The sequence below is a fragment of the Erithacus rubecula genome, assembly GCF_903797595.1.
Source record: "Erithacus rubecula genome assembly, contig: SUPER_Z_unloc_1, whole genome shotgun sequence".
Classification (NCBI taxonomy): Eukaryota; Metazoa; Chordata; class Aves; order Passeriformes; family Muscicapidae; genus Erithacus; species Erithacus rubecula.
This window is the reverse complement of record NW_027635590.1, coordinates 3,945,044-3,972,426: the sequence shown is the minus strand read 5'-3', so window position 1 is coordinate 3,972,426 and position 27,383 is coordinate 3,945,044. Positions and strand designations below refer to the sequence as shown.

At 33.5% G+C, this 27,383-nt stretch overlaps 1 protein-coding gene across 1 annotated transcript in view; it reads right to left on the bottom strand.

Moving 5' to 3' along the window:
• LINGO2 (leucine rich repeat and Ig domain containing 2) overlaps nucleotides 1–27,383 on the bottom strand; it is a 463,407-nt gene that overhangs the window by 197,336 nt on the left and 238,688 nt on the right. Inside the window, exon 3 of the mRNA XM_079330903.1 lies at nucleotides 23,664–23,747. The gene's annotated coding sequence lies outside the window, so the exon portion shown is untranslated. The remainder of the gene's footprint in view (nucleotides 1–23,663; nucleotides 23,748–27,383) is intronic.

The window sequence follows — 27,383 nt, the reverse complement described above, 5'->3', positions numbered from 1 at the left end:
AATTTATCCCTGAGGAGCCCCGTTGGTGACTGACCACCAGCCTGATGTAGCTCAGTTTGCTGTGCCTCTTGGAGCCTGACCCATCAGCCAGTTGCTGACCCAATGCAGTGTGGACTTGTCCAGCTGAGGGACAGACATTTTGTATCCAGAAGGTTACTACGGAAAAGAATGCAAAAATATTTGCCGAAGTCAAAAACCACCTTCCCTTAGTCAGCTAGATGGGTGACCTTGCCATAAAAAGAAATGAAGTTTGTTATTCAGGAACATTCTCATCATGAACCTCTGCTGGCTATAACTGAATATTCCTATTTGTTTATCCCATAGGAGACTTCTCAAAAAAGTCAGACACAAAGAGTAACAAAACACTACCATTTCTATATTTGCCAGCGGATAATTTATCTCTATGACACTGAAAATATTCTAAAATTCTTTGAAATTGAGGACATTTTATATGAGACAATGAGCTAAATGACAAATATTTTCAAAAAGAACATGGACTGAATCCTACCTATGAACTAGATCTGTTTTTGCTTTACTTTTCTTGTGACCAGAGGCGGAAATAAATCTTTCCTTGCTGTTTTAAAGTAAATAATAAATAGTAAATTCCACTGAATTCTGAAATTTCTGGAAAAAGAATCACTTTTTAAGATTTCTCATTATATTTTTTTCAAAGAGAAGAAGTATATTTGCAGTAATATTTCAGTCTTTTACAGATCGTAAGTGTAGCAAGTATATCATTTACGCAATTCAGTGGAAAAAAGTGAAAACAATGGCTGTTTCCAAAACAAATACATTGTGATTAACACAATTTATGCCTAATTTTCTATGTGGCACTAAAGGCAAGAACAACTTCTAGACTCTTAGGGATAAAGAATGCTCAAAACAGTGGCCTAAAAAGGAAGACTTCAGAATGTTTGCCTGCATGAAATCAGCTCCCTCTTTTATAGTGCTAATTAAGTCCTGCTCTAGCAGGATTCTACATTAGGGCTGTCAAGGTAACAGAGGAAGGAAGGACAAGTCAACAGACATACCAGGCACAGAAAAAGACCCATAGAAAAGTAAATGAAGAAAGAAAAATGAAAGAGTGGGCCATACATTGACCAGTGTTACTTAGAAAGCAGATATGAACACAGCAAACATTTCACAGATTTCTGATATCCAGATGCTGGAATGTGAATAGTTGATCTTTTATTGGCAAAAGACACTTGTAGAATTGGAAACTTTAGGGCACCTGTTTTAGATATCTTGAATCCCGGAGATTCTTTCAATGCTTTTTTGTAAGGTTTTTGGTAAGGTTTTTAATTGGTTAGTTGCTTTTGGTTGAGGATTTTAACTTCTTTAGCTATCATCTCTGCTTCTATATGTGACTTAGAAGTGAAATTAAGATTCTTCCATGGAAAAGGTGAGAGATAAAAATTGTGGTGTCATGACTATTATTTTGGTAAAATAAAAGCAAAATTTGATATTTAATATATTTTCATGACTCATTATTTTCTCCTCTCTTTATCTTTGAAATTCTAAAATATTTAATAATAATAACTTTTTAATAAATTATTTTTTATGTCGAAATTTTCAACAGGCTATCAAATTCAGTGTACAGAGAGGAGGAAAGTGTGTCAAATTTATGGAATATTTTAGAAATGCATCAACTTTCAAGTATATCATTCCAGGCTGTACCTGGGGGGCAACAAGAATGCACTGAAATAATAGCTACTACTAATTGCAAAGTTTCAGACATAAATAATGTCTATTGGTCTCTGATGCATAAAAGTGCTTGTATTTGTTTAAATGTAAACCTGCAATCAAGCCTGCAGATGTTAATGGGAACATTTGCATGCAGAGAGCTAATCTGCTGCTAAATTAGCTACTTGAGTCAGCATTTAGTGCTGAAATTCCACTTGGATTCATAGCCTGAAAAAAATTTAAGGCTTATTTCATATATTCAGGACAGCTAAAGTATGGTTTTTTTTTTTCATGCAGCTCTCTCAGAAAGTGATCAGAAATACTCCTGGTTCAAGTATCTATTGGTAGATAGTGTAAGTGACACTTAAAGTGATACCAGCATTCAAGGTGACTGAAACATGTCAACACAGCTGGTGTGTGGAAAAACATCTGTTTTCTGAGCATCTATAAGCATCTAGGAATGATATGCCTACTCCACACCTGCCAGAAAACCTGCATAATATCATCATAATCCAAATTCAGAATGCACCATGTGTACTCTGGAAGGAGTACAGGAATTCCATTCGACTGTGATAATATCACACTTAAAATTTGTTTTCCTTTGTTGTTTAGACAAAGGACCTGACAAAAATTTTTTGTTCATGACAAGCCATGATGTTCAAGGTTTAAAGCACCAAAACCAGCTTGCACTAGCTGCTGTGTGCTTTCTTCAAGGAATCAAGCTTCTTTTCAGGCCTCAACCTGCTTGAATGAGAAAGCCATCAAGACAGAATGTTGCAGCAGAAAATTCTCTGAATTCATGCATTTTTCCAATTTATGTGCAGGTGAAAATAGATCGGTGAATATTAAAGCAGTCAAATAATTGAATACAAGGAGGAAATGAGGAAAAAGTGTAGGTACTCTGCATATAAAATTTTAAATTTAAATATAATCAGGGTCATCTTATGTGATGCCATGATTTCCGGTATTTTCATAACAGGGAATTTGCCAGGTTTCCACTGCTGTTCCACCATTTCTTCCTAACATAACTAGGAGAAAGAAAACTTTAATCTTTACAACTTTCCAGCCTTGTGTCTCACCACAGCAGGAAATATTGAGTGATGCTGACCACTGTTATGACAATTTTCTTTAGCTTGCAAATTTTATGGGAGGGGTTGTTGCTGAATTTCATTTACTCCCCTCAGAGGTAAAACATGAACTCCTCATTTGGATTACTGAAGTGTCAATGTCTCCTTATGATTCCCCTAAATCATCTGGATGTACTTTTACTATCATACATTGCATTGCCAAGCAAATTGAAGAATCACAGAATTGTCAAGCTTGGCAGAGACCTATAAGGTCACCCAGTCCAACCATCCACCTTGCCCTGCCACTGTAACCCCTAAACCACTCAACCACATCACTCAGCACCAGATCCAGACACCTCAAACACTTCCAGTTATTGTGACTCCACCACCTCCCTGGGCAAGGTATTCCAGAGCCTGACCACCCTGATGGTGAAAAATCTTTTTTTTAATATATAAACTGTGTTACACAGCTAAAAAGAGCTTAGCCCTCTTTCTACCAAACAGAGACAATGAAAGCCAAAATTAGTGGCATTAATTTTAAAGATGTTCCAAAATTCAAAACAAGATATCATTTTTGTTGGAAATAAAAATGCTCTTTTTCTCCTGTCCCATTAGTAATGAATAGTACATGGGAGGTAAGATTTATTATTCCTTAATGAGAAGACACATATTATATTAAGAATATTTTGATCATATTAAGAATATATGATCACAGTTTTTTAACAAAAAGCATTTTTGATTCTGATGGATTAAAAAGAGTTAGAGATGCATATGCATGTCACAGTGGTTTAGAAGGAAACCATTTTGATAAATAGAAACACAGATTTAATGCTAGTAATGACATTGAGTGAAATATAATCACAGAAATAGTTAACATTTTTGTGGTAGAACTACATCCTACCTTTGACTAAATCTGATCACTAATGCAGTGTCCTAGAATTTTCCAGAAAGTCTGAATGACTTATCAAGAAACCTTTCTGCCAAGGTTCAGCCTTAATATATAAACGTACTTTAATGTTGAAATCAATTTTTGTTAACAAAAAAATGTACCAGTAAAGTGAAAAGCTGAACTGTTACTTGTATTTTATTTAAGTGAAGATTTTACAACACCTGAAAAGCATGTCTAAACCTCCTTGTCTTCAGAATAGTGTATAGCATGGATATAATCCTTCTGTGATATTGTACTGAGCATGAGGACACTCAAGCATGAGAAAGTCTATTTATAAGTGTGACTTTTGTTATGGGTGATGGTTTCATGACTTCATTAGTAATCAAATAAACATAGAATAAATTTTTTATTTATAAAATTATGATCCAACAAAGTTTTCTAGTAGAGTCTAAAGCTCTTCAGGGATAACTCAGCCTGTTACAAATTGAAAATTACAGACTAAGTAAAATTAATTATGAAAGCATGAACAATGAAATAATGACCAAAACATACAGAAGAAATCTGCAGGATATGGACAAGGATTCTGGTTAAAATTCTGGTCTCAAATAAGCTACTGACAATTTAGCCTTTTGCTTCCACTGGGTCTCCCCAAGGAAGGGATCACAGCACCAAACCTGACAGAGCTCAAGAAGTGCTCACAGGCACAAAGGGTGCCTCCTGTGCAAGGCTGAGGGTTGGATACTGATGATACATATGGGTCTCTCCCAACTCAGGATAGCCTATAATTCTATGATTTCTGGTTAATATTTAAATCAAATGAGGCATTGCAAGATTTGGAAAGAAAGACTGCCCTGAAAGTTAGGAGAAATAGTCTTTGTGACAAAATAGCATCCCTTTCATTTTATTTCAGCTAAAGTTTGAAGTGCTTTCTATGCTAGTTTCTTCAGATCTATTGGTATAGTCAGGTCTATTTCTACCTTTTTTTTTCCCCCTTGTAATTTTTATACGTCACTTCTGGAAATTTTTAAATTAGTTCTAATTTTCCTTAAGTTCATATTCAGAATTGCATGACCTTCTTCAATCTAACTGATAAAATCATCTTTACTTTCCAAGGAATACTTCCACAGATTGTTCTGAGACTCTGAAATTAGTCTTGCCTATGCAAAAACCTGTGAGGCAGTAAAAGCTTTGAAAAGAATAAAACAAGAGAAATGTCATATACTAAAATCCAGCTTTTTGTCCTATATACAGACTTTTAAAGATCATATTTTCATTGCTCAGTCTTCCTATTTTTTCACACTGTTAAATATCACAGGATATGAAGTAAAATAGAAAACAAAAGATGTAAAAATAAAAGGAAGTTTTCAGTTACATTCCATCTGCTTGCAAAGAAATCCTTCTACCTACCAAGCTGATCACTAGTTCATAAAAAATTTTGAAAAGTTACACTAATTGTTCAAGTTTCCAAGTTACTACTAAATTCAAAGCTTCAAATTAGTAGCATGATAAAAAGTCCAGAGATAAATCTGGATTAACTCAATTAACTCCAATTTATGTAATATAACAACTCATTATTTCCTTAAAATAAAGTGCATTAGTCTGTTATATCATCATTTAAACTGAGTAAGGCCAAGTCTTGGTTACCTTTTTACTGCTCTTTTGTTTTATTTTGGTTTGGTTTGGTTTGCTTTGGTTTTGCAGCAGAAAATGAAATTATATTCACACTAAAAGGAATAACAGGAACATGTACAGGATTTACAATAAAATATTATTCTACCAGTTAATCCAAATTTTTATCTCTTCTTTGTAATTCTTATCTAATGTAAGAATGTAATGCTTGAAAGCTGTTATTGCTCAATATCAGTGATTAGCTGTCTTAGTGCTATAGTTAAAGTGCCATGGAACACAGGTGATTCACACTTCCTGTACATATATATATGTATATGTATTTTATATATATGGATTATATATGTGTGTGTATGTTACATTTATATTAAATATACATATGTGGATATATCTACACTGATATGAGATTATATTGCATAGGATAGGATAGGATAGGATAGGATAGGATAGGATAGGATAGGATAGGATAGGATAGGATAGGATAGGACATGATAATATTATATACCTTGGAAAGGCCCATTAATCAAGGACATAACAGAAGACGCAAGAATATTTTTTTGTTGTAAATAAGTTATGAGAACATTATTGCATAACTCATTCTCAAGATATATATCTTCTTTCAAATCTTGGAAGTCTAACCTTCTTGCCCTCTTTTTCCCACCTGCCAAAGAAACCCAAACCAACCAACCAACCAACTAACCAGGAAAAAAAAAAAAACTAAACCCAAAAAAACAAGAAAACAAAAAAAAACCCCAAACCCACCTTCAAGTTTAACTTAGGAAGTTGATATCTTTCACAGACATGAAAAACAACACTGGCTTGTCCCAACCTACACTTTCCATAAGCTGGTATACATCACTTGAGAATATGTGCCAGTGCTAACAGACAGCACTTTTCACCTTTTTAACATCTTAATGTAATTAATTGAAAGTCATGAAGAAAACCACATGTTTTTTTCCAAATATTCTTCTTTTTAAAGTCATTCCATGATTCAGGAAAAAAAAAATAGAACAGAATTGTTAAACATGAAATTTTGCATCTGTGTTTCTGATACAGTGGGAGAGCTCTAATGTGCTGGAGAACCAGAAGACTACATCCAAAACCAAGCAAGACCCCTATAGAGCTGCCATATAACCAATGTGAAATTCACAGATTAAGAGAGAAAACAAATCAGTAAACCTTGTGCTATTATTTTCTTCTGCAAGAACGCCTTACAATTCTTGTAACATTTTATCATAGATTTTACCCGTTTTGGTAAGATCCTGATACTTTTCTGAAATTCTGGCCTGCTTTGAAGGATCATAAATTTCCACAGTAGTCTTTGAAAATCTACTGATATTATAGTGTTTGAAAGAAGAGCCCAAGATTAATAGCAACATTAATGAAATGAATTAAAAGAAAATAAAATGTTTCACATAGAAAAATGTAGAATTATAGCATGATTTAGGTTGCAAATGGCCTCCAAGATGATCAAGTCCACCCAGGAATCTCCTGTTGTTAAACCCACCACTAATCTGTCTAAGTGCCCCATGTAGGAGTGTTTTAAACAAGCCCAGGGATGGTGACTCAGCCACTTCCTGGGCTACTGCTTGGCAACTTTCAATGCTTGGCAATTTATATCCAATCTAATCCTGCCCAGGTGCAACTTGAAACTACGGCCTCTTGTCCTACCTCTTGTTACCTGGGAGAAGAGACCGACCCCAGCTGGCTACTCTCCTTTCAGGGAGTTCTAGAGAGTGAGAGGGTGTCTCCTGAGCGTCCTCTTCCTCAGGGCTAAACAACCCCGTACCCCTCAGCTAGTCCCCATAGGCTTTGTGCTCAGTGAGTGTTCAGTGTTCTGGAATTCAATAAAGCTTGACAAAAAATGTTTTTGTCACTAGTTTTTACTCAAAGTAATTAAAACAAGTTGGAACAGTATAGCTATTTTTTGTTCCAATCTTATTTTATTTAGGTCCTAAGTTACTTAAGAATAATCATCAAAATGAAGACCTTGTGCAAGCACGAGTTTTGTGAATGTTTTTGCTAAACCAAACAGAAAACCTTTACTACAGCAGCATATTGAAAAAAAGATAATTGAAGCCACAGTGTCCTGGTTGCTACACATATAAGGCCACATAAAGCAAAGCAATCCATTAATAACTGTAAAAGAAAAACCCAAGCAGTTCCACTAGGCTGAAGGGCAGAGTAAGTTATGTTCACAAATTAAACTTAGGCTGCATGAAGGAATGGAACTGAAAGTGATTAAGGGAAATTTCCCATCTTTCTAGTTTCAATGTCAGGAATTTGCTGACACAAAACGAGGAGTGCTTAAATATTTACATGCTGCATAAGACATATTTGACAGCTGTAGCCTTTCACATTGCATGCACACATGGAATGTTTTCATAAATATATATATATGTTTATAAAACATGCATCTGAAGCATTGTATTATTTATGGACTTCTATCTCAAAATTTAAATTATAAACTAAAGATATGAAGAGACAACAAGCAGAAAATAAATATGTGCATGCATGTTTGAATCTCTTGAGGTGTCTATTACTATGTCTGCATTTATCTCCTTGAAGCAATGTTAATGTAATGTAATTAAAACAGCACAACAGTGAAGAACAATACTAAATGTTTTTTAAAATGCATGTTGTTAGGCGCCAGCATGTTTTATTTTTCATATGAAAACATACATATAATCAATATACTAATTCAATGTGAACTTGTTTCACTAACTTGTTGGAATTCAGAGACAAGTCCGTATATAAACAAGATGCTTGAACTAAGAAGCCTTCCAGTTAAAGGTGCTCCTTCTAAAAAACATTGCAGTTGTGGCCTATAGTCATTCAAGGACTACACTGAGAAATCCCTTCAGCAGTCTCTCACTATGTTTCATAATATAGGACAAAGAAGTGGATTGCCTCACTAGGTAGGTTTAATTGGTCCAACGTTTAAATTACCAGCAAAAGAGAACAAAGAAGAGAACAAATGTGAGATCAATTACTTTATTTTTCCTGATTTTTTTGTGGCTTCACTGGGACTTTATTCTCTGTGCCTTGTTGAAGTGATGCCCTTATCACTATTTTGTTACTGCATTTTTAATTTATTGATAGGTTTCCCAATTGGCTTCTGCTTCTTCATAAAGTCTGATGAAACATAGACATCTGCACTCATTAGTTGAAAAGAAAACTGCCTTTATCTTCATGCTTTATCTTGACTGCCACAAACCAGTGGCCAGATTGGACATGTTCATAATTTTACTGTCTTCTAATGACCCAACCTTCCCTTTGGTCCCTGGATTGTTTACAAGGCTGAGCACTGAACTTGGCTGACTACCCTTTCCTGTGTTAACAAGGTCTGGGATGTCTGAAGCATCAAAAACAGTAGTGGCCATTAAAGAAGTTATGACTTTTTAAGACTGACTGATAACATTAGAAAGCAATAAGCAAGGGAAGACAGGCTATAAAAGACTTAATAGAGGTACAGTCAAAACAGAGACAGACAGTCATCACCTGGTCATTAAATAAAAATATGTTTTTGCACTGAGCTTCTTGTTACTATTTCTGCTGATACTTGTCTTAACTCGTGTTTGCTCACTGTCTTAGTTTTCTGCCAGTCTTACCATGTCATCTAAATCCAGTCATCTTCAGGCAGAAAAACAGTGATCTCTTAAATTACTTTTCCTCAAAATTAATTAGAAATATTTTTTGTTCTTTTTTACTTAGTTTGCAAGTATCTTTTTATAACAAGGTCTTGCTTCTTTGTTCTCTATGTTATTTGAAATTTCATCTCAGACAGGTAATATTATATAGTTTCTATTGAATTAAATTAAACTTTTGCTTGATGGTTCATATGACCATTCATCTGTTTCCAAAGATAATTAAACGGAACCATTTACAAAAAAATATGCATGAAATAGAAAAGCTGAAATGAAAAACAATACATCAGAATAAATAATCTACTTATTATATTTGCTCATAAACCACAAAAATATCCAGTATGTATGTGGGACAGCAGCAAGTCCAAACTTTGACAAAACCAACTTCCATAAACCCATATCCTTCTTCGTGCAGTGAATAAGGTTACCTGGTGCTGACATAGAAAAATGGTGTAAACTGAAAGCCTTTCTTCATGTATCTTTGGAATTAAAACCTAATCTGTTTGCACTATTTTACCAAGAAGAAAAGCCGACTAAATCTGCAAAATGCTGGATTTATACTTTTCAGAAATTAAATTCCTTCAATTCATAAAATGACACTGATCATGGATCAGACTCAAGAAGTCAACAACAAAGCTCATCAAGTTTAAAGGTAACAGTCACTCAGCATAGAAACACCATAGAAAAATAATATTCTTTATTGAGGCTTTCATGGAGCAGAAGAGCAGGAGGTATCCTGAAACATACTATATTCAAATTTCGTCTATGAGAATCTGATAATGGCCTGATTTTTATGGTATTCATCTATATTTGTCTATAAACCCAAAATAATTATACTTTTATTAGAAATATTTTTTTGTGGCCCACCAAGAATGCTGCTGTAGCAGAAACATCTGAACAGTTCTATATATTAACCGTAAAATTTCATTGTGAACCAATACAGGAATAGGATAATGCTCAGACTAAAGTTTGCTTCAAAACACCAAATATCTTGGAAAGATGGAGAAACCATCATGAAAATGTGCTGCTATGTAGTTAATATTAGAAATAACCCATCTTAAATTTATGAGATATGCATAAAAGACATTTTTAATGAATCATAACTGGAAATTTTATTAATATTTAAGAAAATCCAGAAAAAAAAAAAAGAAAGGAAAAAAAGAGGCAAATAATTAGTCTCAGGATTTTGTGGTAATTTTGTTTTTGTGGTAATTTTTTCTTTAGTAAGAAAGAGCAGTATTATATGTTGTATTTTAAATACCAGTCAAAATTAGTATGTTCTCTTTTATTAAGGAAACAGAGAATTTCATCACTATATATATTTTAATGAAATCTTTGAAAACAATACACTTAATAAAAAGTAATAAGTTGACTGTATTCACATAGATGTTCACTGATAAAAATGATACCTCAGAGTGTTCGTATCTGGAGACAAATATAAGGAGTTCTTCAAGATACTAAGAGTCAGAAGTATAGATGATCCATTTGACTTCAGTGATCACTTGGGAAAATGGATTTTAATGTCTCAGGATCAGAGCAGCTGATATCTATCAGAATTTGATACTAGATAAGTGATGATCTGAAACTTTTGGTGAAGAAGCACAAGAAAAAGCCCAACATTTATAGGAGCTGAACATAACCCAAAAGTAATTCTCCAGGATTATTTTTCCTTTGGATACTTTTAAGAGGCAGAAAAATCCCTATGAAGAAAACAAGCAGGGTACCATAAGCAGAGCCATCTGAAAGAAGAGCTGTGCAGCAGGATGCTACCAGACTGTGAGGGGGTGTCTTGCAATCCACCTAACCTCTGCAGTGTACCCAGCTAAACACATCTAATTCAAGCTTGGAAAAAAAGAAAGAGGAGAGGCTTCAAAAACCAACTTCAGCACCTTTTCAATTTCAAAAGCCTTAATAGAATTAAAATCCTGACTCTTCTCAAAATAAAGCCTGTTCACCCATATTCTCAGTGATATGTTCTCTAAACAGTGAAGAACCCAGCTAAAGAGTTTTGCTTGGTGAAAAATACAGTCTATGAATATCCTCTTTAAATGAAAAAAATATAAATATTTACAAATAATTAAAATTCATTTGGTGGCAATCCTAATTAAAAAAATAATAACAAAGAAAAACAGTAAAAAATATTATTATTAGAAAAATTCAGCATTTTTCAAGGCATTCAATACTTTTCCCATGTTATATTTCTACCTTAATTCCCAGGCCCCTTTTTTTGTGTTTAGAATAGGGAGCTTGTCAATTTAGAAACCTATGTATTGCATCTTATGCTGTCATTGCTCAAGAGTGGCACCTCTAAACTATTCCAGCTAAGGCTAACTATGATTGATTTCATGATTGCCCAAATCCACACACAATAAACGTACTCACATAGGTTTAGAAGGAATGAAAAAGAGTTCAAGCCCTTTCAGAACTTGAGCCTATCATAATTTTCACTACATTTGCAGTTACCTGTATCATAGACATAAAATAGAACAATTCTGAGATGCATTTTAAGCATAATATTTGCATTTTTAAGAAAAGGAGATTCCAGTGTTTCAATTTATTTCATTTTCACTTCCCTGACTGCTGTATATAACAGCAATACTGTATATAAGTAGTTAATTTTGATTATTTCTGCTATTTATAAGATGAAAGCCCTTTAGAGCAATCACATTTTCATACATAAAAACACCTGCAGTACTAAGCTAAAATTCCTTTTCTGTTTAAAATACAGAGAAAGTAATTAATTCAGGGACAGAGAGGCTGCACATGTGATCACAGTTTAACTACACATCCTTCACATTTAAGAGGGGGTTGTTTTCAGTTTGTGGGGATTTTTTTAACTTTAAAACAAAACCCCTGAAGGACAAATGATTCTAAGACTAAGAGCTGATGGACTACTTAGATAGGGACACAGAAAACTCTAAATCTGAAAACAAAGAAACCATAAAACAAAAGAATTCTTGCAAATAGACTTTTTACTTCTGACCCAACTCAAATACTCATTTCTTATAGAAATGTCATTAGGGCAGCATATGACGACAGTATTAGTCAAATGCTAAAAAGCAGCACAAGAAAAAAACACAACCCAAATCAAAGAAGTGTTAAAAAGTAACTTCACCAAAAAATAAGTCCCTAATTCCAAAACAACTTTAGCCATGAAGTTGCAACAATAGGACATTGTCAGGTGGCTTTACTTCCACACACATAATTTCAAATGCTGCTGCCTAGCTGTCTTTGGCATTTACTGAAGTAGCACTGCAGTCTGTTATAAAAAATGAATGCAGCAGATACAGCCTTGATAATGCAAGAGGATTCATCCAGAACAAACTATCCACAGAGGAGAAGAGAAAGTGTAAATGAGATGAGATTTTAAGGCCCTGAGGTTTATTATTAACATTAGTAGCAGCAAAGGAAAGTCAGGTTTTAAGGCAAGATTTTTTAACTTAAAGGTCTAATTTTAGATACTGGGATCCTCATGAGTGGCCGTATTTGAAAAGTTAATTGCTATCCTCCATAAAGTCTGAAAAATAAGCTGTTGAGAATGCCAAAGGAGACCTAGACCTGTAATTAATAACAAATGCCATTCTCTGTAGTCTCTCACTTCAAATCTTACATGGCAATGACAAAATATTTCTATTTTATTGTGATTCTGTGAGGCACACTGAAAATGTGAAATCAGCACTTAACAGGCATAAGGAGCTTTGTCAAAATATTCTTCCTGTTTTGTAATAAATTTCCACAGATGTTGCAGACAGTGTGCCTGGACTTCACAATTGGTTTTGTGCAATCTGGGATGTTAAATGCAATGATATTCCCTGCACTTTCAGAAGTGGGGATAGTCTCAATAATTTATAGATATTACCTACATAAAAATAAAAGACAAGTGTGTCTAACTGCTGCTTTCTCGTGTAAGATGATGTTGCAAATAATGCTAATCAGAAATTGACCACTGAAATGGTTTTGTAATTAAAAAGAATACTTTAAAATATTTTTGTAGAAAATATTCCATTTTTCTTTAGGGAGGAGGAAGGAAAAAGCTGTCATATCTCCTACCTGACTTAAATTTTGCTGTCTTTTACCTTTTGCCAATATCTAAAAATCTTGAACCAGTTCTAGAATACTAAATCTAATATCATGATGGTTCATCCCAGATGCACAACAGACCCTCTATACTACCTGAAGGAAAAATAGGTATCTTCCAAATAAATGTTTTTTAAAGGTTCATAATTCCAAAAAGTTAGTTGTCTGGAGATTTTTGTCATTTGTGTGGTTTGTGTGTTTTGTTTGGGGGTTTTGCCTTTTTTTTTTTTTTTTTTTTTTTTCTTGGTGTGCTCTGATTAACAATAGGGCAATTTACATCTTCTACAGCTTATATGAAAAAAACATCTTGATCATGGATAGCCCAATATTTCCCGAATGATGTCTGTGCTATATGTCCTAATTCAGAAATTTGCACAATTTCTTGAGTCCATAAATGAAGCAACACTCTCTGGAGCTCTTACACACAACAGTAAAAAATATGACTTTGATTTAAGGAAGGGGCATGCTGACGTGTATGAGAATTGAGCAAAATATTTGCCAAACTCAAATTTTTTCCTAAACCAAATAAACAATCAATTCACTCTTTTTCCTCTGTAAGCTTTTTTAATCTGTCAGGTAGCTTGCTGTGCTTTCTTAAGAAATTCATGGAAGTTAAACAAAAATATGAAGGAATTAGTACCCTGCCAGTCTTGTGAAATCAAGTCACTTGCCCGTTAACATCCTGAATTTCAATTAACACACCATTCAAAAAAATAATTTATGGTAGCACATGAAAAATTTTCTTAAATCAGAAGCTGAAAAAGACTTTTTCAAAAGACTCACTGACTATTTATTTCCAAATTTTCCTCTTTCTACAAGATGGAGTACTACAGAAGGTTTGAGCTACTTACATATGGTGCAAGTGTTAATAACTATTAGTATTGTGACTCAGTGAGCAGTCTAGGGTTCCAGGGGAATTAAAATTCAACTCACAAGCAAAAAATAGAACACAGAAAATATTAATGTTGAGATAGCACAGAGCTTCTTCAAATTTCAACAATGTATGAGCATAACAGCAGTGCAACAAGAAGAGAAAAAAAAAAAAAAAAAAAAACCACTCCAAAACTCTGAAATAGTCAAGATAATGAATTTTTGCAGCTAAATGTTAGTGCTTTAGCATGCCAAGATCCAGAAAAGGATTTAATTTTGATGCTGTAGCAAAATCTAATATGTGAAACTCCTTCCAAGTTATATAATTTTGAGCAGAAATAAAATACATTCAGTAGAGTATAGAGATAAGATAAAAAGCTATACTTATATCTGCTCAAAACTTGAGAATATATTGATGGAAATTTTACACCCAACCATATTGCCTTACTGGCAGTACATTGGAGATGGCAATGCAAACCACCATAAAAAACAAGACAGAAAATCTTCAAAAAATCTTGCTAGTATGTAATTGAAAAGATAAAAAAGAAAGCTGAAAGGAACAACCCTCCCTGGGATTGCTTTTTATTTTTTTCTTTTTCCTTATTCTTTTTCTCTACAGTGGCTTAATGAATACTAATGAAATTACATGCTAGTGGAAAAGCCTCAAAGGATTTCACCCATTTACTTCAGATACAATTCTAACTTTGGATTTGAAGTTCATAATAATGCATAATGAGAAGAAACACCCCTTGCTTTGTTTGACACTTTTCTCACTGTGTGGGAAATCAATGGGGAGAGAAGAAATGGACTCTGATCAGCTTCCTAAAGGCACATCATCACCCTAGAGAGCAGCTGGTCCTTTACAAAAGCAAAAATGCATGCATCCATTAATGTAGGTATGCTTGCATATCCTTTAGACATCTGCAGTTCCATGAGGATTGATGTATTATTTTCAGTGAATATTCTGATTTTATTATTTTTATTTGTTTCCTCTCTGCAAAATTTACTGCTGGAAAATTCTACTGTATCTTGGTAGGCTGCAGATAAATTTTTAATTTGACAACAGCTGCATAGTCTTAAAAGGATAAATTTACATACTGAAACAAACTAGAAGAGATAGAAGGAATATATTCTCTGGTTTTCATATTTCTGAAAATGTCTGTTGTATGTCTTACTATCTGCATTTATTGCCTCTTGTGACACATTAGCCATAATTATTACACATTACCAGCCCAGTCCTGTATTAATCAAATTTATTCTATTACTTTTAGGTGAGGGAGATTTTTAATTTTGATTATGATATGTTCCATTAGAAAGGAAAGAGCTTCTGGCAAGGTGGTGCATAGATTTATTAAACAAAATAGTGAATGCAAAAAATGCAACTTGGAGTGTTTTGGGATGTCCTCCCTTAAAAAGAAGCAGCAGGAGTGATGTTCAATTTTTTCAATATAGAACCACAGAGACAGAGAGGGAAGATTAGAGGATAAGAAAAAGTGAAACAAGAGGAAAAAGAAGAACTAACAATCTGAAGCCTACCTGTGGTTAGTAGGAAATGTTTAAAACAGCACAGGGATGGAACACCTCTCCTATGAAGAAAGGCTGAAAGAGCTGAAGCTGTTCAGCCAGAATAAGACTCCATGAAGATTTAACTGTGGCCTTTCACTAAGTGAAGAGGATTGTAAGAAAAATGGGACAAAACTCTTAGCATGACCTCTTGTGACAGGATAAAGGGTAATGATTTTAAATCAATTATTGTATGACTCTCTAAGAGACTTTAGGTTCCTGAAATTTGTTGGAAACAGTTTCTACGTGTACCTGCATCTTCTCAGACTGGCCTTGTAGAGGACAAAATTTATTCAATCAATAAGTCTGCTGTGGTCTAAGTCTCTTGTCCTAACAAGTGAGGGGGGTATCTAAGTGTGTATTTCCTTTTCTTCCTTGTAGCAGTGTCCAGGGCACACAGATATATGGGCTTCACACCTTCATGAGTTCTCTCTTCCCATCATACACTCTGGTTTCCATTTACACAGCAGCTCTCTAACTCAATGATTTTCATTCTGGCTATTCCATATGGATTGCCAACATGTCTCTCTATTTTTTCCTTAATCCTTACAGCAAAATGCCATGGGATAAAAACAAAGCATTCTGGGTGTTTTTTAGAAGCGTGGGCTAGGGTCAGAAGAAGCATATTTGTGCTGTATATGTGAAAGTATTTCCAGAGTTCTTGGAAAATTTTTTCTGTTATATATCATAAAAGAAAAAAAAGTTTGTGCTACTTCTTGCATCTCATAAAATAAACAAACAAAACCAAACTCACAGTAATTCCTCATTGAGTCAATACTGAATTTAGCATTTGAGAGTGCTTCATCTAAGTCTGTCCTGCTGCATGCATTGCTATTTTTTTCCATTTTCTTCTTTGGTTATATTTAGCTTGGGCAAAACACATCTTATCTGCTTTTTCATGCAATATCATTGGAAGACATTGATTTGTGAAGTAACTTTGGCCATTAATAATGAATTACTTGTTTATCATAAAGATTGCAATATATTCTTTTTCTCTCTACTAATATATTATAAGGTAAGAAGTGGTTCATATCTACTCTACAAAGCATAAATCAGCTCCAACACAAAGTTATAAAGTAGAAAATTGAAAAGTTACTTTAATTAAAATGTTTTAACACATAGGAATACTGAATAAGCTTAACTTACTGATAAATTAAGCACAGGAAATTATGGAGTGAAAACTCACTCTTGTCACCAAATGCCTTCAGTATTGCTATCTTGCCATCTCAAGAGCTAATTTATGCACCAGTGATGAAAATAAAAACATTTTCTGACTGTTAAAATTAAAAAAAAATCAATATTGAGTACAGTTTTGGTATTATAACACTGATTTTCTTTTAACTCCTACATTTTATTTTGCTCTAACAATGGTTGTTAGAAGTGAATTTTGACACATAACATAACATAACTAAGAAATTTCTTTGATAGTTAAGCAATTCTCAACTATCTAGGTAAGGTACATCAAAACAAATTTCAATGAGAATATTTTATAAATTACAAATATCATAATTACCAATTCTGTGTAGTGTCTTTCAGGATTTGTTCTAGATAGGGAGAAGTTTTTTTGGGAAAGTTGCTATGGCATATATTTATGAACTGATCAGCCTACTCTTTTAGAAGAACATTAAACCATCCTTATACTCCATTCATTGATCATGTAGCAAATATCCGAAGTCTCAAATATAAAAATGTTCTGCAATATTAAGATGTCTCAGGACTTTTTTCTGACAAATAATTTCTTCTAAAATGTGTGAGGCACTGTTCCACAGTTAAATAAAATCTATATGGGCTGGCATAGTTTACATTTCTATTTGCTTTCAGTGTTTGAAAGGCATGAAAACACAAGGAAATTACGGAGGTGTATTTTCAGTACCAGTAATTGTAAAGTAAAAATTAAACTAATAAACTAGAACTCATACAAGACAAGTGTTTATGCTCATGTGAAGTCCAAACATAAGATTGTGGACCCTAACTCACTGCTGGATAGGTCAGGACATGTTTCCTTTACTAGCCTTGGATAGCTAGCTTTCAAAATGAATCTTATAACATCCCATTCTTATTATAAAGCATACTTTCTTACAGAAATATCAGAAAAGGGCAAAAAGTTTTTGTAATTTCACATAATAGATTGTTTTCTGCTTTTTAAAAAATTGAAGAGCATTGTTAAAGATGGAAGACTTTGCCTTTTTTTCTTTTCTGCTTTCATCACAGGAGAATGCTCATCAGAACTTAATTAAAGGGTTATAAATTCTCAAAACCAGCAGAAGACTGGATGTCCTTCGTGGTGAAACGTGGATAATCTAAGGTTTAAAACAAACCCCGCAAAATATATAGAAATTCTTAAAAGTAAAACAAGAGCTTCCTTGAATTTGACTTGTTTTCACTGAGTTTTTATTAGGTTGTTGTTAGGAGAGGGAGTTCAAAGAGAAGGGTTCAGAGAATTTATTAACCTCTTGAACCTGCAGATGGAACTGAAGTGAATGGTAAAACTGTGTAAGAACAATGCATGAAATAAACTAAGGGAGGTTTAGAAAATAGGTATGATCCCTATATTTCTGAATGTTAATGCTTGATATTACCTCCTCCACTATTCCATGGTCTGATGAAAGCCCAGCAGAACTAGTTTATCGTCCTGTCTCATGAAAATCACAAAATTTCCCTCCAGATTATTTATTCTACAAATTATAGAATATTCTGAGTTGGAAGGGACTCGGAAGCATCATCAAGTCCAACTCAAAATGCTGAACAAAGAGGGCAAGAAGTAACTTGGATCATATTTACTAATAAAATATCCACATGACATCCCTAAACTAAAGAAAATCTTATGAAGGAAAGAGAATCATACATTTCTTATAACATCAGGGAAGGGACTGCTGATATTACTCATTTTGGAAACTTAGAACTTCAGCACAAATTGGAAAGTGATCATGGTTCTGTGTGTATTTTTAAGGAGAGGGGAACTGAAAAATGTTGTTAAATAAGCAGAATTTTCATTTGCTTGCTTATAAAATGTTCCAATTTATGATGTTTATGATAATTCAGAAAAAAAGTCAGTGAACTCTCAGACATAACCACCTACTGAAAATACATGACACAATGTTTAGCTTCTCTCTCTTTCTCATTTCTTTTGTAATATTTTATCAGTCTAGTCTTCATTCTCTTTCCAGGTTTATTGTTTTACTTCCTTTTGCTGCAACTCCTGTCCTACTTTCTGAGCTGATCTTCTCCCCCTGTCATTTACCCCTTTCACCCACCCACACCTACTGCTTGTGAAGCCTGTCAAAAACATCTTTTCATACCTCTACTAAATTAGTAAATCAAAGAACAACTCTTCACCAATGATTTTACAACATTTTCACTGGCACAGGTTTTCTTGTACACAGCAAGAGAAAACCAAAGATCATGAAGAAACAAACCCAAAAATAATGAAGATGAGAATTTAATGAAATCTTCATCTCAATTCTTAATGCATCTGAAAATACAGGAAAAGTCCTAGAAATTTTCAATGAAACAAGAGAACAGGGAAATGCTAACCCAGAGTGGCTTGGAATATTTGAGCAAATTGAATCTGATAACCTATACTAACTGAGAAATTGGACATGCCCAGAAGAATCTTCTACAAGTCAATATAAAGAAGTAGTAATTTCACAGAAGTGTCTTGTAGTTTCTATATTGAAATAACACAGTGACATGAACATAAGATGCCTCTCCATTCCAGAGTTAGAGCAAACACCACTCAGTTTACCAATATGGGAATAGAAGATCATCTTGAACATTAAGGTAGGTGTTGATTCTAAACCTGATTCTAAACTGATTTTGAAGAAATATATTTATATAGTTAGTACAGTCATATTCAAGTAGACTCACTCTTTTTGACTAAGGGAAATAGACAGGATAGCTCCTGTAATACTTACTTCAGGCATATTTATGCTTTCTCTCAATTGATGGTAGGGTATAATTCTGTATTGCTCAAAAGAATTACAGTAACATTCGGAGGAAACTCTCTACACTAAATGGAATATTTTCCAGAACAGAACAACACAAGAGAGCAAAGATATAGCTAACAAATTGTCTCAGGGCAGCAAGCAGGCAGCACCTTCCCTGTATTAAACCTATTTATGAAACTGTTCCCATATCTGTGGAAAAGCACCTAACTTCACTACTTCTATTTTTTCAGATTAAGAGTGTGGAATTAACAGATAAGATTAAATGATGGTACTGCTTGCTACAGTAATGCCAAATATTTTTTTGTTGTTGTTAAAGACCATAACTATATCAAGATGAAAGCTTCAAATTTCGCATAAGGGTTTTAATATTGCAGGATGTCTGAAATATTACTCAAAAAACTGATAGCAATTTTTTACATCACAGCAAAATCAACAATGACAATGACAGCAAGACACTAACCACAAAAATCAAATCAGTACGCTATGCTTAATTAAAGTGTTTACTGATACAGTTCCCCAAATCATCTTTTCTTTGTCATTCTAATTAATATGCTTAAAAATGCATTGACAGCAAAAAAGCTAAGAACTATAAATCAATTTTCTAGCTGCAAATTAATTCCTTATTAAATGAAGGTACCAAAATAAGATCAAGGTACAGAAAAGGTTAACAGTTATTAATACTGTTATATAATAATTTATAACATATATAATATAATATAATATAATATAATATAATATAATATAATATAATATAATATAATATAATATAATATAATATAATATAATATAATATAATATAATATATAATATAATATAATATAATATAATATAATATAATATAATATAATATAATATAATATAATATAATATAATATAATATAATATAATATAATATATAATTCAGGTGGGAACTGAATAAAGTGACAGGATTTAAATGTCATTTTGAAGTAGCTAAAAATAAAGGCTTAAGTAGTCATCAGTAATACTTTTTACCTGTTGCATATCTTATTGGCAATGCTGCTTTTAAGACCAGTACTTTACCAATAATTAATAATTTCATGGTGTGGGATAGTTTTTCAGTCAAACTACCCTCTGCTTCATTTAAACAGTACTTGTCCACATTTATCTCTGATGCAATTCCTTTGACTTCTAGCAAACTATACCTTGATCATTTTACCTATGACATTAAGACAGCACTCTACTCCTCTGCGGTTAAGAAATGAAGAAATTGCAACCATAAAGCCTTTTTCTGTTTTTATCAGGTAAAGCAACATTCAAGTGCAGCTGTACACTAAAATAATCATGCTAATAACTTCTAAAGTTACTTATAGTCTGTTACTATAAGATACTTTTGGAAATGATGAAAAGAATTAGACTAAAACAAAAATTAGGGGGAATCTCAGAAGTTTGCTGTTGAGTTTTTACTTTACCTTTAGATTTCCCAAAGGAAAGTGCTTTAAAAGATTTTCAGATATATATATATACAAAATCTTGTTACATTTCCAGTTGTTTACCAAGTGCTCCCATTTGAACAATGCATACAAAACATCTTTGTACCTAAGAGCAAGTGATATTCTCAAAGCTCAGGTACTTTTTCTCACAGTTTAAGTCCCTTGATGATTTTTTTAAGCTGAACATACTGACATTTCATGCCGGTTTCATTTAAATTTTATAACTAATTTCTTGAAGTGGTTAGTGATGTTAAGAAAAAATGCTGGTAAGACTTCCCTTCTCATTCATGGGAATAACTTTAACCACAGCATCAAAAATCTGTAAACCTACAGAATGATTTTGAAAGGAAGCACACTTTGGAGGTCATCTAGTCCCATTCACTTCTTGAAACAGGACTAATTAGATCAAGGTGCTGAGGACCATGCCCAGGTAATTCTTGAACACTTTCAAGGGCAGATATCTCATAATTGTTCTAATAAATCTTCTTCAGTATCTGATGCCCCCCACAGATAAAAAACAGCCAAGTAGCAACCAAAATACAAATGAACGAACTAACTAACCAACCAAAAATCTTCTAATGGGAATCAAAGCAAGCTGCAATTTTGAAAATAATTCTGAAAGGTACATATATCCCTGACAACCTAAAGTGAGGCATGCAGGGAAGTTTACAGAAAATTTTCTGTTCTGCATAATAGAATTACAAGGTTTTCCTCCTCCAAAGATATCCTAAAGATGTGTTTTCACTTTCTGGATGGAAAGAATTTTCAAGGAGGACTGAACAACTGCCAATTTAAACACATTAAAATGCACTTTAATCATCTTGAAGAATCACTGTATTTTTGTGCTATCTGAAACACGAATAAGAGGTGGTGATGATAAATCATGAATGTCCCAAGTGTCCTGGAGCAAATTTAAGCAGTCATGTTCCTCAATACCATTTCATATCATGTGCAGGGTATAGGAGGGACCTGGGTTCACTTCCAGTTTTGTCGAGGTGCCAGATGAGCAGTTGAGTGGTGCTGGCTTCCACATAGTGAGCAATGTCATATGAATCATTCACCTATCTTACGCTACTATGAATATTGTTGTTCTTACTGTTGCAGCACAAGTTTATTTTATTCAGGTTATTGTTATCCTGGTTTGTTCCTACGTACCCCTATGCTTTCCCCAGTTGGTTTGTCCTCAAGTTGTTTGCACCCTGAAACTACCTTGTTTGGCATTTCCCACCCCTTGTCCATCATAATTCTGAGATAGGGGATACAAAAGATCTGAGACCTGCTACAGAGGGGTTTATGGCTTTGTCATTATTATATGTTGTGCTGTCAAAGTAAGTGCAGTGGTGAAGCACTACTGATTAATTGTCACTACTGGTAGTCAAACACAGAAATTATTGCATTTCTTTTAAATAAAGTCTGTAAGATCATCAGAAGATGGATGGAGATGATAGATAGATAGATACATACATACATACATACTTGCATAAGTGACTATACTTACACATATATATGAAATTACAGATCACATAAGACCAGTCTTGACAGAAATCTGCAGAAATTTTTCTTAGGTATTTTTTGGTGATACATTTAATGCATTTAGGAATATGATCTTCTATTATGTCAGATATGTGATACCACCATTTTTTAGTATTTTCTGATTATAGACTTGAACATGGTATTCTTTTAAGTGCTGCAATTATTTCAGAATTTCTAAAACTTCTTTCTGTTTCCCAGCACTTCCCAGTACACCATTAGCCAAAGGCTGTGTGTGTCTGTAAAGATAATAGAAGGGTTTGTTCCATTCACACTTGGGAGTTAGACACTATTATCCCTAAACACTTAAAACTACTCATCCTCCTGAAAGAGATAGCACTGCTTTAATTGCACTGACTTTCTTCTGGGGAAGAAATATTCACAGAAAAAACTCATCTGAACTCATCTGAAGCAAACATTTGTTTGAATAAGACTGGGATAAATAATCGCTTTAAAATTACAATTTGAAACTCTAGGAAAGTTGTGTTTGTTTTGCCTCTTTTTATTTTTTTTTCTGTTTTGTTTTGTTTTGTTTTGTTTTGTTTTAATTACTTGTCCTGTTTTTTGGTTTTTCACAGTAGCCATGAGAGAGCAAAGCCTGGAGCTGTGAAGACATGTCTATGTTGTTATTCTAAACCACCTCAGGTCATGCTTTGTGGCAGGAGTAAGGGGTTCTTGTCTCTGAGAAGAAGGTGGACATGACTTGGCAGTCAGGAAAAAACGTATGGAAGCATGGAGGGTCATCTGCCATTGTTTCTTATTGTCCCAGGTTTGTGAGCCTTTTTCCATGTAAATCACCCTTTTCTGCACACCTGTTTTTAATATTTTTGTGATTGGTTTTTTTTGTATTTCATTGCACTTTCCAGTAAATTGTTTGCATCTCAACCCATAATATTTGCCTTTTGTGTCCCACAGGAGTTGTAGGGTGAGGAGTGACTTACGATTTGAAGTGTCATTCCTAAATCATGACATTAATAAAATAAATAAGCCAGAAAAATAACATTTTAAACCCAGACTATTCAGTTCATACTTTTTCTCAAATTGCGAAATACAGACCTCACAAGTCTGGGAAAATTATGGAAGTATGGTATATATACTCAAAGAATTAAAAAGTAATCTTATGTGCTAACTACTCTGTCTGGAAATGAAACTACTTGGATCCATGACAAAGGTGCATTATCAGAAATATTACAACACTAATAAAACCAACAGTAACCAAGATCTTGCTACAAACATAAATGAGAAATGGGAAATCAATGGGAATTAATGGGAAAACCATCATCAGTACAACAACAACAAAAAGATAAACTTACCAGGTTGACACTGCTCATTTTTCACAATTGTGGTGGAAATCTTTCACTGTTTCCCTCCTTCAGACTTAATATCTTAATATCAACCTAATAAGAAAATATATAACAAAAAACTCAACTCCCAAAACCAAAAATGTGTAAAACAAAATAATATTTTGGACAAAAAAATTGACTAAGTGAAATTGTTGACTAGATCAGTGTGATATATCATTTTCCTTTCACTGCTTTTACATTTCAAGAGAGAGTACATAGCACATCTTTGACCTTAAACGCTCATTAAAACAAAAAAAAAACCACCTGTGTGTAACAGTGCAAGTTGCATAATATATCTCCTCAGTTTCTGACTATTTTTGAAATTTAGTAAACAATACTGGAGTCTTTAGAAATGCAATTTATGAAGTTGTATTTGTACATGGCAGGAGATAAAACTTGTCACACATCTATGTGTCACTGACATCTAGGACTAGAAGTAGTCTTTTATATCTCAGTTTTTACAAAGTGTGCTTACTGCTATTGCAGGTTTATATTAATTAGGGAATAGCTTAAAAAGCACTGTACACTCAGTAATTGATTTTAATAAATTAAATAATAGGAATTTTTGGAGGGGGGGAGGAGAGCAAGGATAGGGCAGGGGTAAAAGAAAACACACCACACTGGGGAACTGAAATCTACAGCATGGTAGTTTTTCAGTAAAAATCCTCCCCCTTCTGGTATATAACAGTTGGAGTATAATTCTTAAAAATATAAAATTGAGAGTTCAGATATTTAGTGAATAAAATTAAAATAATCTTCCATATTTCTACTTGGCACATGGTTTGACTTGAAAATATTGACTCATTTTAATGATATTTCTTTTAAAACTAAGGTGACATTTTGGATTCAGGGCTTTAAACAGCTTCTCCCATTTTGGTTTCAAGAAGTGCTTGACTGTTTGGTTTCAAGAAGCTAGAAGATATCATGAAAAGCTAGTACCAGACTGACAAGTAATTTAAGAAGATCTCAGCTGATACATTGTTATTTTCTCCTGAAATAATCAGCCATTGGGTTATCATATTGACTGGACATGTTTAGACTACTTAGGATTATTTTCATTTTGAGATGCCAGAGAAGTCGGGGAGAAAGGTTTCTTTCTTTTGTAAATGTCTATTTCATATCCCAGGAAAACAGTATAAACTGAGATCTAGACATGAAATAAGGTGAACAAATATAAGACAGGTAATGCTCATTTTTCTCCAGGTGCATTCTTAGGTGTGGTCTTCTAAATTACAGATTTGTAGAAAAAAGAGAGAGGCTTGACTTAGCTATCACAAAATTCACATGTATGCTTCCAAAGTTTATTTCTACAACTACCACTAAATCTATCTCTCCACTTTCTATTGCCAAGATCTCAAGTCAAGACAAATGTTTGTATTAGAGTAGTCTCTACTTCTTAAATTCAGTTGCCTTGCAGCTTTTACAGCCACAGTAATGTGATTCATGTTGAGAACTGGACCAAATGTATCAGGGTTCTTGCATTTTTCCATGAAGAAAAGCCACACATTAACTGTCTGGAAAGGACCTCTGGAGGTCTCTTGATCAACATCCCAATTTATATGCTAGATCAGGATGGAATGCAGAAAAAAGACTAGTTAGGCTAAGTATTGAACAATACAGATTAGTTAGGCTAAGTACTGAAAAATACATTTCCATTACACATTTAATCTAAAAAGTTAATAAAGAGCTATAATTTTAGCAACTCCATGCTGTTTTTACAAATGAACATAATTTAGTTTTTTTGGACTACAATTAAAATTTAAAAAAAAAATAAAAAAAGCTTTATGCAATTTTCTTTTACCTTACTGCTATCCCTAATTTGAGTACATGAAGTATTTCTATCCATCTATTTTTAGATATTCTTGCTTGTACTTCTGGATCTATGATTGCATTAAAATTTGTCCCAGTCCAAAATTTATGTGACAGAAAAGCTTTTCCTTCAAACTACGCTTAAAGCTATCAAAAATATTTACTTCATTCTCTTTATAATGAACTATATGTTTTCTAAGATTAGCTATTTTTTAATAATCTACTTAGATGGTATGAAGGCTACCAGAATGATTGCTGTGTTGTTTTGTGACTAGTTTGGAGAATGTTTTTTTACTGTTATAAATCAGGAACACTCGAAAATTTCATCACTGTTCAATTAACTGCTTTACTTTCAGAATGCACAGTTTAAATAATTTTCCTGCTAATGTATTATGAGGAGTTATGTTGTGTGATATGTACTGCTAAGTGGTGCTCTAATACTGACCCGAATTATACACAGGAATTGAGGAAGGATGTAAGAATACCCACTTGACTTGCAAGGCATTTTATACAATTCTTGACAAAAAAAAAAAAAAAAAAAAAAAAAAAAAAAAAAAAAAAAAAAAAAAAAAAAGCAGCATAAGCCAAATTCAGTTGTTAATGAAGATGAAGAGGCAGTCAAGAGGAAAACAAAATAGAAATAAGCACAAACTCTTACTCTCAAGGACTTGGGGTGGAGGAGGACAAGACGTTTGATTTTTCTTCTAAAAATATGTATGCCTTTCAAAAGATTCAACAACTGAGCTTCTGGATTATGCATAAAGGGTGACTTATGATAAAAGATTTAAACTCAATATGTTGAACATAAATGTCTACTTAACATCCTGAACTTTTTCGTACTGAAAAGTCAAGGACAAGAATTTAGTCCTTGCTTCAGTCTACATTTTTTGTCATTCTGGTAATATCAATCTAAATTGTTGTCTTTATGGGAAAAGAGGAGAAACAGAGAAAGCTGAGACTTTGAGTTACAGCTGGGGATAATCTAGTCACTGCTTTAGTAGAACTTGTTTCCTGTGTACCCTGACTTTGGGCCAGTATCTAACCAAAACTAGCTATTCACGAAGTACAGAATAGTTAAAAACATTAAGATCTACTCTGGAAACATGGCTATCAGAAGAATACACAAAATATGGTAGTTAAAAATTTTTACAACCTTTATGTCATGCTTTTGCTGTGTACTTAAGCACTAAAAAGAAAACAGAAACTCCTTCTGCCTTCTTCTGACACACCCTGTCCTGAAGAGTCCTAACATTTCCACAAAGGTATATTCTTATATACATGCCTTATTCCCTTCTCTAATGTTTTATTAATAAAAATGAAATGTACAGTGATGCCACATGAATGAGGCAGTAAAATTATAGGAGAAACAAAGGAAAAAAAAAAAAGAAAAGCAGAAAAGCTGATTGCCAACATTCAAAGTAATCATGTGAGAGATCCATGCTTTGAGTAAAATCTAATTTCCTTTCATAGAACCATGTTTCTACAAATACATTTGCCTTGACAATTATAAATAAATTCCACATATCTTAAGCAGTTTCATAGAATCATCAAACTACCTGGTTTGGAAGGGATGCTTAAAATTCATCTTGCCCAAATTGCCAATTGGCATTTTCTCAAAATTTGTTTCCTCTAAAAAAGAGTTCAGTGAAGAAATTTCTCACAGATTTTTCACTATAATCACCTCTACAAAGATACAACTTATCTAGGGTAATACTTTCCTAATGGACTATTCAGAAAGAATTTCCTCCAGTCCTCAAGTCAGGCCAATGATGTTTCATGATCTATTAGTGTCTTGAGACTAACAGAACTAATGGAAAGACTGTTCCAGATCCATGTTTTTATCCTATTAGATATCAAATTTTCAGTTTGCATCTGTCTGGG